The sequence below is a fragment of the Oncorhynchus masou genome, chromosome 8 (assembly GCF_036934945.1).
Source record: "Oncorhynchus masou masou isolate Uvic2021 chromosome 8, UVic_Omas_1.1, whole genome shotgun sequence".
Classification (NCBI taxonomy): domain Eukaryota; kingdom Metazoa; phylum Chordata; class Actinopteri; order Salmoniformes; family Salmonidae; genus Oncorhynchus; species Oncorhynchus masou.
Window position 1 is genome coordinate 27,038,249 of NC_088219.1, and position 16,133 is coordinate 27,054,381.

At 43.7% G+C, this 16,133-nt stretch overlaps 1 protein-coding gene and 1 long non-coding RNA gene across 2 annotated transcripts in view; one reads left to right on the plus strand and one right to left on the minus strand.

Annotated features, from left to right (window-relative positions):
- The window catches only part of LOC135544455 (uncharacterized), a 57,492-nt gene extending 45,692 nt beyond the window's left edge, over window positions 1-11,800 (plus strand). The window contains exon 4 of the long non-coding RNA XR_010456339.1: window positions 11,664-11,800. This is a non-coding gene — a long non-coding RNA (uncharacterized LOC135544455). The remainder of the gene's footprint in view (window positions 1-11,663) is intronic.
- LOC135544454 (regulator of G-protein signaling 3-like) overlaps window positions 1-16,133 on the minus strand; it is a 208,560-nt gene that overhangs the window by 119,284 nt on the left and 73,143 nt on the right.

Below are 16,133 nucleotides of genomic sequence, written 5' to 3' on the forward strand. Positions count from 1 at the left end.
AGTAAAGCAGTTCTCAGTGCAATCAGAACAGGGGAGGTGGGCCCTGCAACAGGCCTGTTATGGATGACCACCATGAAGAAGGCAGATCTGCTGACAAAGACCCCAGGATAGATATCACTCAGACCCCCTCATTTGAAAATGACAGGCTCTACATCATTGAGCCGTTGGAGTCGTTGCAAAAGGGTGCGCGTGCGCACACACACACACACACACACACACACACACACACACACACACACAGGCAGATATATACACATTCAAGCAAATGCAGACAGACATACAGCACCAGTCAAAGTTTGAACGCACATACTCAGTTTTTATTTGGACTATTTCCTACATTAAAAAATAATAGTGAAGACATCAAAACTATGAAATAACACATATCATGTAGTAAGCAAAAAAAAAAGTGTTAAACAAATCAAAATGTATTTTATTTTAGATTCTTCAAAGTAGACATCCTTTAACTTCATGGCAACTTTGTACATTCTTGACATTCTCTCAACCACCTTCATCTGGAATGCTTCCACAACAGTCTTGAAGGAGTTCCCACATATGCTGAGCACTTGTTGGCTGCTTTTCCTTCACTCTGCGGTCCAACTCATCCCAAATCATCTCAATTGTGGAGGCCAGGTCATCAGATGCAGCACTCCATCACTCTCCTTCTTGGTCAAATAGCCATTACACAGCCTGGAGGTGTGTTTTGGGTCATTGTCCTGTTGAAAAACAAATGATAGTCCCACTAAGCGCAAACCAGATGGGATGGCGTATAGCTGTAGAGTGCTGTGGTAGCCATTCTGGTTAAGTGTACCTTGCTTTCTAAATTAATCAGTGAGTGTCACCAGAAAAGCACCCCCACACCCTCACACCTCCTCCTCCATGCTTCACGGTGGGAACTAAACATGCAGAGATCATCCGTTCACCTACTCTGCGTCTCACAAAGACACAGCAGTTGGAACCCAAAAAATTGGACTCGTCAGACCAAAGGACAAATTTCCACCAGTCTAATGTCCATTGCTCATGTTTCTTGGCACAAGCAAGTCTTCTTCTTATTGGTGTCCTTTAGTAGTGGTTTCTTTGCAACAATTCGACCATAAATGCCTGATTGACGCAGTCTCATCTGAACAGTTGATGTTGAGATGTGTTTGTTACTTGAACTCTATGAAGTATTTATTTGGCCTTTTATTTCTGAGGCTGGTAACTCCTCTGCAGCAGAGGTAACTCTGGGTCTTCGTTTCCTGTGGCGGTCCTCATGAGAGACAGTTTCATCATACTGTAGCACTTGATGGTTTTTGTGACTGCACTTGAAGAAACTTTCAAAGTTCTTGACATTTTCCGTATTGACTAACCTTCATGTCTTAAAAGTAATGATGGACTGTCATTTCTCTTTGCTTATTTGAGCTGTTCTTGCCATAATATGGACTTGGTTATCATTATCATTGAAGAAGGCACACCTGTTAATTGAAATGCATTCCAGGTGACTACCTTATGATGCTGGTTGAGAGAATACCAAGAGTGTGCAAAGCTGTCATCAAGGCAATGGTGGCTACTTTGAAGAATCACAAATATAAAATATATTTTGATTTGTTTAGTACTTTGGTTTCCATATGTGTTATTTCATAGTTGAGATCTTTCTACAATGTAGAAAATAGTAAAAAATAAAGAAAAACCCTTGAATGAGTAGGTGTGTCCAAACCTTTGACTGGTTCTGTACATGCACACACACACACACACACACATACACACACACAGACGTAAAGGCAGGCACACTTTCAGCTGGAAACATCCGTGCAGCCCATGTTACCAAAATAAATACAACTTTCGTCAATGGTCGGGTGCTTGGGACATCATCAGATGGAACTAGTGTCACAGCTAAGCCCCGAGCACATGAACGTCACACCTAAAAATGGCCCCCTGAACAATTTGACCTTCTTCTCTGCAAATAGATCACACAATGCACAGTCTCCACTCTGAAAGCTAAAGTAAAGACTCCCTCACTGTCATACAGCTTAGTCATGCGTTTCACACTATGATTGAACTCACCTACTTGATCTCTCTATCTGCTACCTCTATCTGTCACGTCTCCTCCATTCATCCATTCAACACTTGTTAAACAAGACAGTTGACTCAATAGTCTGGAAGTGATTGATGTTTTGTAATTAAGGCACCAGAGTAGGATTAATTAATGATATCAAATTAAATTGATTGGTTAAAAAGCCATCCACACCTAGGACAATAACTCGAATGATAATAAAAAATTATAATATTCTAATTCAAGTGAACAGGAGCATTCGCACTACAACGATAACTACAAAAAGAGTGGAGAATGATAATGGGAGCTATCATTTGGACCACTGTCCCTCCAACGATAAAACATCACAACCAATCAAAAACATGTTCTATTGAAGCGTTCTTGGTTTTATGAGCAAGAGGCTGCTCAGAGAGTAGAGGAGGCAGAGCTTACGGTAAGCTTGCCTGAATAGCTGGCCATGTGTGAGCATACCGGTGGCCACATTCATTATAGGACGACATGGGAGAATGATGATCTACGAACAACAGTGCATGAGAAGGCCATATTTTATGTTGGTAGGCCTATCTGTTAACAACGATACATCCTGACAAAAATACACACCATGACTGGCCTGCTAATGTGCATTTCTGGACCTTGTCTAGAATAGACCCATAACTGATTCAAATGGTTGCATAGTCAGGTCTAGGCTGTATGCAGTTATTTCAGCATAAAGCGTTCAAAACAGGAGATTTGAGTGGTTATTCAGTTTAGCTTACACACAGCACAGCAGTTTACAGCCCTAGACTAAAATTGGTACTTAATAAAAAGAATACATTTCAGATTGCGCTGTGGAGCCGAGGTAAAATACTTTTCTGGTTTAAAAATGTAGGACTAATTAATTGTGGAACTGCAGACTCCTGGTTCTTTCATAATATGATGACTTTTTTTCATTCACTTTGACAAGTAAATATTTATAGATCTACTATTTAGCTAATGAATGGCCTGATATCGAGATAATATTTCTTACTTCGGCTACACTAAAGCATCTCTCTTCCAGCTGTTCCTGAGGACAGTAATTTTTGAATAATAATTGTTGTTTTTACTAGGCCTAGTAGCCTCTTCGTAATAAGAAACAATTCAGCTAATTGCTGAATGTAAAATAGGCCAAATGATCTGTCAGGGAAAGTTAAGGAGAGAGAGTGCATTGGTGTGATCACTTTGACCTATGATGTTAAGATTGTTGCACTGATGCGTTGCAAATGGTTGCACAGGACAGAGCAGAGAGATGAGCACAGTGAAAAGGGAAATTGGCAATCATTCGAAAAATGGAAATCACTTGCAAACCACTTGAGCAACGAGGCAAGCAATGATGTAGAAGATGTGCAGGCTAAACAGCGTTTGTTGTTGAATTGCTACATTTAAATGAGTTTCTAACTATTTTTCATTATATTATTATTGAAGTATGATTTGCAGCTGTCACTATGACAAGGAATACACCCTGAAGCACTAAATGGTCTGTGTTACCTCCTATTTAATAGGCCTACAGCGTGCAGTAGGATGCGTTTATCCATTGATTGACAGGCGTATGATAAACGATAACGGTCCGCTGGTGTGGATGCTCGCCAGTGTTTATAGTTACAGTGGGGCAAAAAAGTATTTAGTCAGCCACCAATTGTGCAAGTTCTCCCACTTAAAAAGATGAGAGAGGCCTGTAATTTTTATCATAGGTACACTCCAACTATGACAGACAAAATGAGAAGAAAAAAAAATCCAGAAAAATCACATTGTAGGATTTTAATGAATTTATTTGCAAATTATGGTGGAAAATAAGTATTTGGTCAATAACAAAAGTTTATCTCAATACTTCGTTATATACCCTTTGCAATGACAGAGGTCAAACGTTTTCTGTAAGTCTTCACAAGGTTTTCACACACTTGCTGGTATTTTGGCCCATTCCTTCATGCAGATCTCCTCTAGAGCAGTGATGTTTTGGGGCTGTTGCTGGGCAACACAGACTTTCAACTCCCTCCAAAAATGTTCTATGGGGTTGAGATCTGGAGACTGGCTAGGCCACTCCAGGACCTTGAAATGCTTCTTACGAAGCCACTCCTTCGTTGCACGGGCGGTGTGTTTGGGATCATTGTCATGCTGAAAGACCCAGCCACATTTCATCTTCAATGCCCTTGCTGATGGAAGGAGGTTTTCACTCAAAATCTCACGATACATGGCCCCATTCATTCTTTCCTTTACACGGATCAGTTGTCCTGGTCCCTTTGCAGAAAAACAGCCCCAAAGCATGATGTTTCCACCCCCATGCTTCACAGTAGGTTTGGTGTTCTTTGGATGCAACTCAGCATTCTTTGTCCTCCAAACACGACGAGTTGAGTTTTTACCAAAAAGTTCTATTTTGGTTTCATCTGACCATATAACATTCTCCCAATCTTCTTCTGGATCATCCAAATGCTATCTAGCAAACTTCAGACGGGCCTTGACATGTACTGGCTTAAGCAGGGGGACACGTCTGGCACTGCAGGATTTGAGTCCCTGGCGGCGTAGTGTGTTACTGATGGTAGGCTTTGTTACTTTGGTCCCAGCTCTCTGCAGGTCATTCACTAGGTCCCCCCGTGTGGTTCTGGGATTTTTGCTCACCGTCGTTGTGATCATTTGACCCCACGGGGTGAGATCTTGCGTGGAGCCCCAGATCGAGGGAGATTATCAGTGGTCTTGTATGTCTTCCATTTCCTAATAATTGCTCCCACAGTTGATTTCTTCAAACCAAGCTGCTTACCTATTGCAGATTCAGTCTTCCCAGCCTGATGCAGGTCTACAATTTTGTTTCTGGTGTCCTTTGACAGCTCTTTGGTCTTGGCCATAGTGGAGTTTGGAGTGTGACTGTTTGAGGTTGTGGACAGGTGTCTTTTATACTGATAACAAGTTCAAACAGGTGCCATTAATACAGGTAACGAGTGGAGGACAGAGGAGCCTCTTAAAGAAGAAGTTACAGGTCTGTGAGAACCAGAAATCTTGCTTGTTTGTAGGTGACCAAATACTTATTTTCCACCATAATTTGCAAATACATTCATTAAAAATACTACAATATGATTTTCTGGATTTTTTTTTCTAATTTTGTCTGTCATAGTTGAAGTGTACCTATGATGAAAATTACAGGCCTCTCTCATCTTTTTAAGTGTGAGAACCTGCACAATTGGTGGCTGACTAAATACTTTTTTGCCCCACTGTATGTATTATTCATCGTTACAGTTATCGTCCTTGGTGTGGATGGCCCTTACTTCCAATAGGCGATAATTGATAAAGACTTTGAAGAAGATCAGTAAATTAGCATTACCACTGTGTATGGTCATTGGTCATTCTTCAGTCTTCATTTGTCACCTAGTCAACTTATGATGATTGTGTTGTGCCTATCCGGCAGTGCTTGTCCTCTGTAGCCAACATACCACTACATACAAGTACACAAAGTATCTATAGTTCTGTATGTATGGGTACTTAGCAGAATATCAGATGTATCTCATCTATAGTTTGTTAGCTTTCCACTTCACAGACAATCCAGGACACCGGCTGGTATTGAATGTATGATGCATAATAAAGTGTGATGATAAACCCACAGTATCGTCAACAATATTGTTTCCTCCAGACATCTGAAATGCAGCCTAAGCAGAACCGTTGACCAGAAACTCTTTCATTTTTACAGTCAGAGAGAATAACCCATAATCAACCGTTACTGAACCTACACTCTTGGAAAAAAAGGTTCCTTGTAGAACCAAAAAGGGTCCAATCACTTGGTTTATATACGAAAACCCTAAAATGTCTATATAGAGACCTTTTGTAGGGTTCTTTGATCAGAACCCCTAGAGGTTTTTTTTCACTGAAACCAAAATGGTTCCATATACTGTAAAACCCTGCATGGTGACATTTATGGCTACTACTATTACATAGTAATATTTATTGCTAAGAATATAATTTAATAAACAATTAAATCATGGAATTTGTAAATATTTGCTAAATTAGTTTGGAAATATTTACAGGTGACCAGGGAGGCATCTCTTTGTTTGAATGATGGCCCATGTCAACTCTGGCTGATATCTTTACAATACAACTTTGTCCATTAGTTACAGCAAACAACAAAAGTTTGTCTCCTGCTTCGTTCTCAACACCCCCCAAACAGCAGATCTCACACATACAGAGCAGCTCACAGATTTTTGCACCTGTACATAGCCAACCTATAATTTAGCCCAAACAACTACCTCTTTCCCTACTGTATTTATTTTATTTATTTATTTATTTTGCTCCTTTGCACCCCATTATTTTTATCTCTACTTTGCACATTCTTCCACTGCAAATCTACCATTCCAGTGTTTTACTTGCTATATTGTATTTACTTTGCCACCATGGCCTTTTTTTTGCCTTTACCTCCCTTATCTCACCTCATTTGCTCACATCGTATATAGACTTGTTTATACTGTATTATTGACTGTATGTTTGTTTTACTCCATGTGTAACTCTGTGTCGTTGTATGTGTCGAACTGCTTTGCTTTATCTTGGCCAGGTCGCAAATGTAAATGAGAACTTGTTCTCAACTTGCCTACCTGGTTAAATAAAGGTGATATAAATCAAATAAATAATACAGTTGAGACGAGCACAGTGCAAGCTGCAGTGCAGCGCCCCTGGATGGAGAGAATGTTGTGAAGTTAAGGGGCATGCTCAAGGGCCCAACAGCAGGTGAATTATTTGAGGATGTGAACCCAGCAGCCTTCCAGTTGTCAGATCAATTCCACCCATTTTTTCCCCAGCGCCCGACCCAGGATTCAAACCGGCCACCTTTTGGCCACAGGACCAACTCCTTTGACGCTGGGCTACCTAACGCCAGTACGGTATGGGTTGTTGCCTGACAGCTTCCAGAGAAGAAGAGAAGTTTATCAGACAAAATGAAGACAAAATGCAATGCAGACATATAATTATTATGCTGTAGAAGAACAACTTACATGCAGTTTTTGTCAGCAGTAGCCGAAAGAGAGATCCTCTGCCTCTGATTGTTCTGCTCAGTCTGATACTGCCAGACTGAGCAAAACATATCTAATGTGTCAAAAGTAATTTAATGATTAACTAGGCTTTTGAATCACCAAGACTTTTTATACATAATTTATTATGAATAATGTATACAGTACCTCCTCTCAGTCAGCATCAGTATTTTAATGGCTTCATGAAACATAGTCCCCTAAATTGACTCCACACTCTAATGTTTATTTGAAATGCTTAGTTGGCTAGCTTGTAAAGTGGTGAATTAAAGTAGCCTAGCTTTTTATGTTTAGCTAGCTAAGTTAGCTAGCCAGCTAGCTTAGAAATGTGGTCAAATTCTAATAACGTTTCATCTTTGTTTATCGAGCCTATATTTTATCATATGACTTTGGCTTCATAAATTTGAATTGTAATGTGCTTATTTGGTAAGTTACTTGCAAGTTAGTTCAACCACCATCCTCTGGCATCATCATGCCGTTATGGCAGTTGGTGTTGGAATTGCAGTAACATTTTGAATTGACCAAAAGGTTCTAAATAGAACCCCCCTATTTTATCCAAGAGTGCATGCTTTCATTATACACATCATGTCCTATTGCATGCTAGCATTTAGTTTGCAACTGCACAGGTTTGTATAAACCTTGCTGTTTGCCACACAGACCTCGGCGACAATGTTGTAAAATATTACTTCAATCTTCCCCTGCCGTAGAAAGCAAACGGTATCGTACGTCAGCTAGCCATTTTCCTGAACAAGCAAACACATGCAGCAGCAGCAGCATCATTAATATGGACAAAAATGTCAATGCGAAACAGCTGAAACAAATTAAAAGGGAATGTTAATTGTAAGTTCAAGATTCTTTTCCTTCACTGGGTATATTATAGAGAACCTTTTTTAGTAAAGGGTTCTTTAATCTTGTCTAAATAACTAAAAGAACCCCAAAGTGTACAACAAAAAACATCAGTTTCCTCACTACAAACTCTAGAGTCTCGAACACAGCCCAAGCAGAAGTGTAGACCAGATACACTTACGTCTGTGCAGTCAGAGAGCAGGTGCTTCTGGAGGGAGTCTGCCCCCCTGATGAACCTTTTCCTGTTCCCAACCCGGTCTGCTAGGTTACCCATGGTGACCCAGTCCAGAACCATAACACACAAGTTTGAGGGAGAATAATTCAGATAACTTGTATTTGTATACCTCAAATTAGCTTCTCTCAATATGTCTAGTATCCCTCTGTCTCTAACGCTCTCTTGCTTTTCCTCACTTTCTCTCGCTTACACACATCTCAGTCTCCTAAGTGAATCTGGGTTAGACTGTTTCCTTTAGGAGCGGCTGCTAAAATAGGATGCCCCCTAGATCAGAGGGAGAAGGGCAATGCGGTCTGAGGGGACCTGGACTCGGTAGAGGAGACGGAGAGGTCATACACCCAGCATCACAGATTACAGATGGGGATGAAGGAGAGGAGAGGAAGGGGAGGAGGAGAAAGTACTGAAGGACGGACAAGAGAGAGAGGAGGTATAATAGAGGTGTCTGAACCAACACTGTCATTGCCAACAAGTAGCTAGTAGACGTTTTCACCTCTTCCCTTGCAGAATCAAAGTACTCAGTCAACTGAATCTAAGACCTCTGCCTCTTTTTCAAACTAATACAATCTGCTCCCAAAATGTGCATGAAAGCATTACCTACAGAACAGAACAAAGCAATCATTGCATAACCATCCCACACAGCCAATACTAACCAAAAGACTTAAGACAAGAGTATTTACAAACAACAAACACGTATTTGATCGAAACTAGCTTACCTTCCCTCCACATTAGATGAGACTGGTGTGTATCATTGCCCTCTGCTCAGTGGTGTACAGTTTGGCGTAGGAGTGTGTCTATCTCGGCAAGAGTGTGTGTAGCATACTGTGTGACTCAGAGGTTATGTGAGTCGGAGCTGTATGTATGCATAATGTGTAGGGTAGTGTGTATGCTTGGATTAGAAACGCAGAGTGCAGAGTGTGTTTGTGTATGTGCGCCTGTGTTTGGGTGTGTGTGTGTGTGTCTGTGTGTGAGTGTATGCATGATTGCATGCATGCATACACACATGCAAACAGCTACAGCGATAGTTTAGGTAAGTGGAGAGGCATAGTTGTTGATTAGGTAATGTGGCTATCCCATCCCACACACACACACACACACACACATCATAGCACTACCAGTAAAGAGCTGAATCCCTTAACTGCAGCCAATTTGAACGTATACCGTAGCTATCATTCTCATACTATGGTTTCCTCAACACAACCAGAAAAAGTTACGCGAATTATTTAGAACCACTAAAAGTCTAAGCCGGGTGGGGGTACTAAGCTAACATATGGAATTGTTTTAAGATGGTCATACCATAGCTATTTGTTTTTGAATTTTAGTACCCTTTAGGTATAAGAAAAATATATACACAAATTATTTGATAATACTGAATTTGGCCTTTACTACTATAGCCCATAGAAATGTATTGAATAACACATTCATAAATGGCAAAAAAAGACAGTCAAAAAATAAATCATAAGGAAGATGGTTTTGAAGTGTCTGTCCTATATCTAGGAGATATAAGAAAGCTCAGGAAATATATAATTTTTTTACACATATTTAACCCCTCATTTTTGTTGGCACTAAACTAGCTCTATACCTCCATTCATTTGTATGGGACACAGTACATTCAGACAAGTCAAGTGACACTTGTGGGGGTCGTAAAGCAAAACGGGATATGAACTCGGGATACGAACTCACAACCTCTTGGTTCACGGCATTCCAATCTACCTGCTACGCCGTCATACTTGTATCAATGACTGATTTCACCTGTTAGCCTATTCCTACTTTGCACTTCAAAGTAAATCTCAGCTCTGTTTAAAAAAAACACTGAAGAAAAACAATTCTATTTATCCTAGTGATTCAGGAGAAACATTAAAACAGAATAATATGCCGCACCAACATTAGAAAACTATACTGAAAACCCAAACTCAAATTCTGGAAATAAGTAAATTCAATACATTTGAGAATAGTCCGATTAACTGATAACTAAGTGCAGATGGAACTTTTTTGCTGAGTGACGAGATGTATTAAAATTAATGTGTAGGTGTCGCGACTTCGGCTGAGGTCAGGGCTCTTGGTCACCCGAAGGCTCTGTTCACTACGGCTCCCATGCTGGCGCATCCGGATCCCTCCTTAGCATTCATAGTTGAGGTGGACGCGTCCGAGGCTGGAATAGGAGCTGTGCTATCTCAGCGCTTGGGTAAGCCACTAAAGCAAAACTATGCCGTGGGGGATAGGGAGTTGTTGGCTGTTGTCGGAGCCCTGAAGGCGTGGAGGCATTGGCTTGAGGGGGCTACACACCCTTTCCTCATTTGGACTGACCACTGAATTCTGGAGTACATTCGGGCAGCGAGGAGACTGAATCCTCGCCAGGCAAGGTGGGCCATGTTTTTCACCCGTTTTGTTTTCACCCTTTCCTACAAACCAGGTTCCCAGAACGTGAAGGCAGACACACTGTCCTGGCTGTATGATACAGAGGAGCGGTCCACGGATCCCAATTCCAGCTTCTTGCCTGGTGGCACCGGTGGCACCGCGGACATTGAGCGGGCGTTACGTGCAGAGCCTACCCCCCCACAGTGTCCAGTTGGGTGTTTTTACGTTCCGTTTGATGTTTGCGATCGTTTGATCTGGCCCACGTTAGCTAAGGACATGAGGGTTTATGTCTCCTCCTGATTCGTATGCGCACAGTGCAAGGCACCGAGACATCTTCCCAGAGGGAAATTACAATCCCGTTCCTCAACGACCGTGGTCACATCTATTGGTGGATTTCGTGATGGATCTTCCCCCGTCGCGGGGTAACACCACAATCCTGGTCGTTGTGGATCGGTTTTCTAAGTCCTGCCATCTTCTTCCTTTGCCCGGTCTCCCTACGGCTCTACAGACTGCGTAGGCCTTATTCACCCATGTATTCCGGCACTACGGGGTGCCTGAGGATATAGTTTCTTATCGGGGTCCCCAATTTACGTCAAGAGTCTGGAGGGCGTTTATGGAACGTGTGGGGGTCTCGGTCAGTCTTACCTCATGTTCCCACCCCGAGAGTAAAGGGCAGGTGGAAAGAGTCAACCAGGATGTGGGTAGGTTTCTGCGGTACTATTGCCAGGACCGGCCGGGAGAGTGGGCAGTGTTCATCCCCTGGGCGGAGATGGCCCAAAACTCCCTCCGCCACTCGTCCACCAACCTATCTACCTTTTCAGTGTGTGCTGGGTTACCAGCCGGTCCTGGCACCATGGCATCAGAGCAAGATTGAGGCTCCTGCGGTGGATGAATGGTTTCGGCACTCGGAGGAGACTTGGAATGCTGCCCATGTGTGACTACAACGGGCCATCAGGCGGCAAAAGGCGAGTGCCGACCGCCACCACAGTGAGGCCTCGGTGTATGTACCGGGGGATCGAGTCTGGCTCTCGACCCGAATCCTACCCCTTCACCTGCCCTGCCGGAAGCTGGGTCCGCGGTTTGTGGGGCCATTTAATGTCCTGAGGAGACTGAACGAGGTTTGTTACAGGTTACAACTCCCGACTGATTACCATATTAACCCCTCGTTCCATGTGTCTCTCTTCAGGCCGGTGGTGGCTGGTCCGCTCCAGCAGTCTGAGGTGCGGGAGGTTCCTCCACCCCCACTGGACATCGAGGGGTCCCCGGTGTACACCGTACGAGCCATCATGGACTCAAGGCGTCGGGCGAGGGGCCTTCAGTACCTCGTGGGGCACGGTCCGGAGGAGCGATGCTGGGTACCGGCGGAGGACATCCTAGACCCATCTTTAATACAGGAGTTTCACCGCCTCCGTCCGGATCTCCCTGCGTCCTGTCCTCCGGGTCGTCCCCGAGGCCGGTGTCGGCGCGCTGATTGAGCCGCGTGTCAAGGGGGGGGGGGGGGGTGTACTGTCACGACTTCGGCTGAGGTTGGCTCCTCTCCTTGTTTGGGCGGCGTTCGGCGGTCGACATCACTGGCTTTCTAGTCATCACCGATCCATGTTTCCTTTTCCCTTTTGTTTTGTCTAATTACACACACCTGATTTCTATTCCCTTATTATTTTCCTTATTTAACCTCTCGTCTACCTTTCTGTTTGGTCCGTGATTGTTTTGTGTTACCGTGTGTGTTGGAGGGTTTTCTCTATACGTGATGTTTCCTTGTTGGAGATATTCCAGTTTTTTTGTATTAATATTTTGAGTAAAGACTTTTGTGTTTTTCCTCAAACCTGTGTCCTGCGCCTGACTCAGACAACGAACCCAGCAGTGTGTTACAGTATGGGACTGCTGAAATTCTACAGAAAGATCAGCATACCCCAAATCCAGAGGTTGTGAATTCAAGTCTCAAGGTGAAAATGAAAAGACGGTACTAAATGATCATGTCAAATGAAATAATATTGTCATTGATGAAAGCTTTCTACACTATTTTAGCTCCACTTATCTTAAAACGCCCATAGCATTTCATTACTTTACTTATCACGGTTTAGGAAACCTGAGACCATCACGTGACTAAAACCTCCATGGGACCATGACACAACATCCCAAGAACGTTCAGGGGACCTTCAGCTAACCATGACACAACGTCCCAAGAACATCCTATAAAAAGGTCCCCCAAAGAACGTTCCCTTTGGACCATCTCGCAACGTCCTAAGGACAAGTAAAATGAAAGTCCTGAGAACATCCTAAAAAGGTCTTGACATGGTCTTCAGTGACGTCCTGGGAATGTACAGGGATCTAGACTAAGGTCCCCCAGAAAACATTCCCCTGGGAACATTACACAATGTTCTTAGAACATTCTCAGAACATCAGTGGGATAATGTCGCATCAAAACCCTTAAGGGACCTCAAGGGAATGTTGCTAATTGTCCTCAGGACGTCCCCTGTTTTCTGGGTATACAGTATGCGATTTTTTGAGGAGGGAACGCGAGCGTCCATGCAGGTGTTCGTGCATGTGTGCACGTAAGTAAGCAAACTAGAGCATTTTCAGTCTCTTATGAAGTGCTGTATCCCTCTCCTGAGTCCTGGAGAGGACATATTCTCCTCTGGATGTGGAGACATACAGTGGGGAGAACAAGTATTTGATACACTGCTGATTTTGCAGGTTTTCCTACTTACAAAGCATGTAGAGGTCTGTAGTTTTTATCATAGGTACACTTCAACTGTGAGAGACGGAATCTAAAACAAAAATCCAGAAAATCACATTGTATGATTTTTAAGTAATTCATTTGCATTTTATTGCATGACATAAGTATTTGATCACCCACCAACCAGTAAGAATTCCGGCTCTCACAGACCTGTTAGTTTTTCTTTAAGAAACCCTCCTGTTCTTCACTCATTACCTGTATTAACTGCACCTGTTTGAATTCGTTACCTGTATAAAATACCTATCCACACACTCAATCAAACAGACTCCAACCACATTTACATTTAAGTCATTTAGCAGACGCTCTTATCCAGAGCGACTTACAAATTGGTGAATTCACCTTCTGACATCCAGTGGAACAGCCACTTTACAATAGTGCATCTAAATCATTAAGGGGGAGGGGGGGTGTGAGAAGGATTACTTATCCTATCCTAGGTATTCCTTGAAGAGGTGGGGTTTCAGGTGTCTCCGGAAGGTGGTGATTGACTCCGCTGTCCTGGCGTCGTGAGGGAGTTTGTTCCACCATTGGGGGGCCAGAGCAGCGAACAGTTTTGACTGGGCTGAGCGGGAACTGTACTTCCTCAGTGGTAGGGAGGCGAGCAGGCCAGAGGTGGATGAACGCAGTGCCCTTGTTTGGGTGTAGGGCCTGATCAGAGCCTGGAGGTACTGCGGTGCCGTTCCCCTCACAGCTCCGTAGGCAAGCACCTCTCCACAATGGCCAAGACCAGAGAGCTGTGTAAAGACATCAGGGATAAAATTGTAGACCTGCACAAGGCTGGGATGGGCTACAGGACAATAGGCAAGCAGCTTGGTGAGAAGGCAACAACTGTTGGTGCAATTATTAGAAAATGGAAGAAGTTGAATATGACGGTCAATCACCCTCGGTCTGGGGCTCCATGCAAGATCTCACCTTGTGGGGCATCAATGATCATGAGGAAGGTGAGGGATCCGCCCAGAACCACACGGCAGGACCTGGTCAATGACCTGAAGAGAGCTGGGACCACAGTCTCAAAGAAAACCATTAGTAACACACTACGCCGTTATGGATGAAAGTCCTGCAGCGCACGCAAGGTCCCCCTGCTCAAGCCAGTGCATGTCCAGGCCCATCTGAAGTTTGCCAATGACCATCTGGATGATCCAGAGGAGGAATGGGAGAAGGTCATGTGGTTTGATGAGACAAAAATATAGCTTTTTGGTCTAAACTCCACTCGCCATGTTTGGAGGAAGAAGAAGGATGAGTACAACTCCAAGAACACCATCCCAACCGTGAAGCATGGAGGTGGAAACATCATTCTTTGGGAATACTTTTCTGCAAAGGGTACAGGATGACTGCACCATATTGAGGGGAGGATGGATGGGGCCATGTATCGCGAGATCTTGGCCAAAAATCTTCTTCCCCCAGTAAGAGCATTGAAGATGGGTCGTGGCTGGGTCTTCCAGCATGACAACGACCCGAAACACACAGCCAGGGAAAGTAAGGAGTGGCTCCTTAAGAAGCATCTCAAGGTCCTGGAGTGGCCTAGCCAGTCTCCTGACCTGAACCCAATAGAAAATCTTTGGACGGAGCTGAAAGTCCGTATTGCCCAGCGAAAGCCCCAAAACCTGAAGGATCTGGAGAAGGTCTGTATGGAGGAGTGGGCCAAAATCCCAGCTGCAGTGTGTGCAAATCTGGTCAAGAACTACAGGAAACGTATGGTCTCTGTAATTGCAAACAAAGGTGTCTGTACCAAATATTGAGTTCTGCTTTGTATCAAATACTTGTTCTCCCCACTGTATGTGTATGAGTATGATAAAGCCCCAGGGTGATGGATGGACAAGATTAAAGCCTTAATGCTATGCAGTCGTATGTTACGTAATGAACATATGTTTGACCTGCCTGCTTGTAATGAGATTGTTGGAATATTAGGGGTGTGTGCATGCGTGTTTGTGTCCATTCCCCAGGGCTGTTGAGAGATCACGCTATCATTTCAGCTGATCAGGGAGACTTGGGGAGACTATGAATCGCATTACATGCAGCAGAAACACACACATACACTCTGTAACCCTGACCAGAGAAGACTCACGCTACCATTACCGCACAGCGCAGATACCAGGGAGGAACAATCTAATTAGACTTTATTGCATTACACTACTCACATTCATACATGCAACACACACAAACACACACACTGAAATAGCACAAAGGGCAAACATGATACACACGCTTGCTCACACACACACACACACACACACACACACACACACACACACACACACACACACACACACACACCAGAGGGAGGTTATCACATGACATAGCACTCAATCAGGAAAACAGAGATCAACTGTCTCACCTCCCTCTCTCCCCCTCTTACTTTCTCCCTCTCTGCCTTCTCTCTGCCTCTCCCCTGCCTGTGTGTGTGTGTGTGTGTGTGTGTGTGTGTGTGTGTGTGTGTGTGTGTGTGTGTGTGTGTGTGTGTGTGTGTGTGTGTGTGTGTGTGTGTGTGTGTGTGTGTGTGTGTGTGTGTGTGTGTGTGTGTGTGTGTGTGTGTGTGTGTGTGTGTGTGTGTGTGTGTGTGTGTGTGTGTGTGTAGGGCTGCTGTTAAGGGAGAGCCATCGACTGAAGGATTAGGTTTGACAGGATACTGAGGCTGAATTAATTATATGTTTGTGATGATGTCTTGCCCCTGTGCGTGTTCGACTTTGTTTTTCTCCAGTGATAATGGCTCCAGACATCCCATCACAAGACCTACACCACATGATCTCTGTGTGTGAGCATGAGTTTGAGAGAATCCATGAGTTTGAGAGAATCCATGAGTTTGAGAGAATCCATGAGTTTGAGAGAATCCATGTGTTTGAGAGAATCCATCTACACTACAGTCTCCAAAAAGCACAATTATCACCCAGCACACCAGCCATGGGCAGCTGCTCACTTGCATAA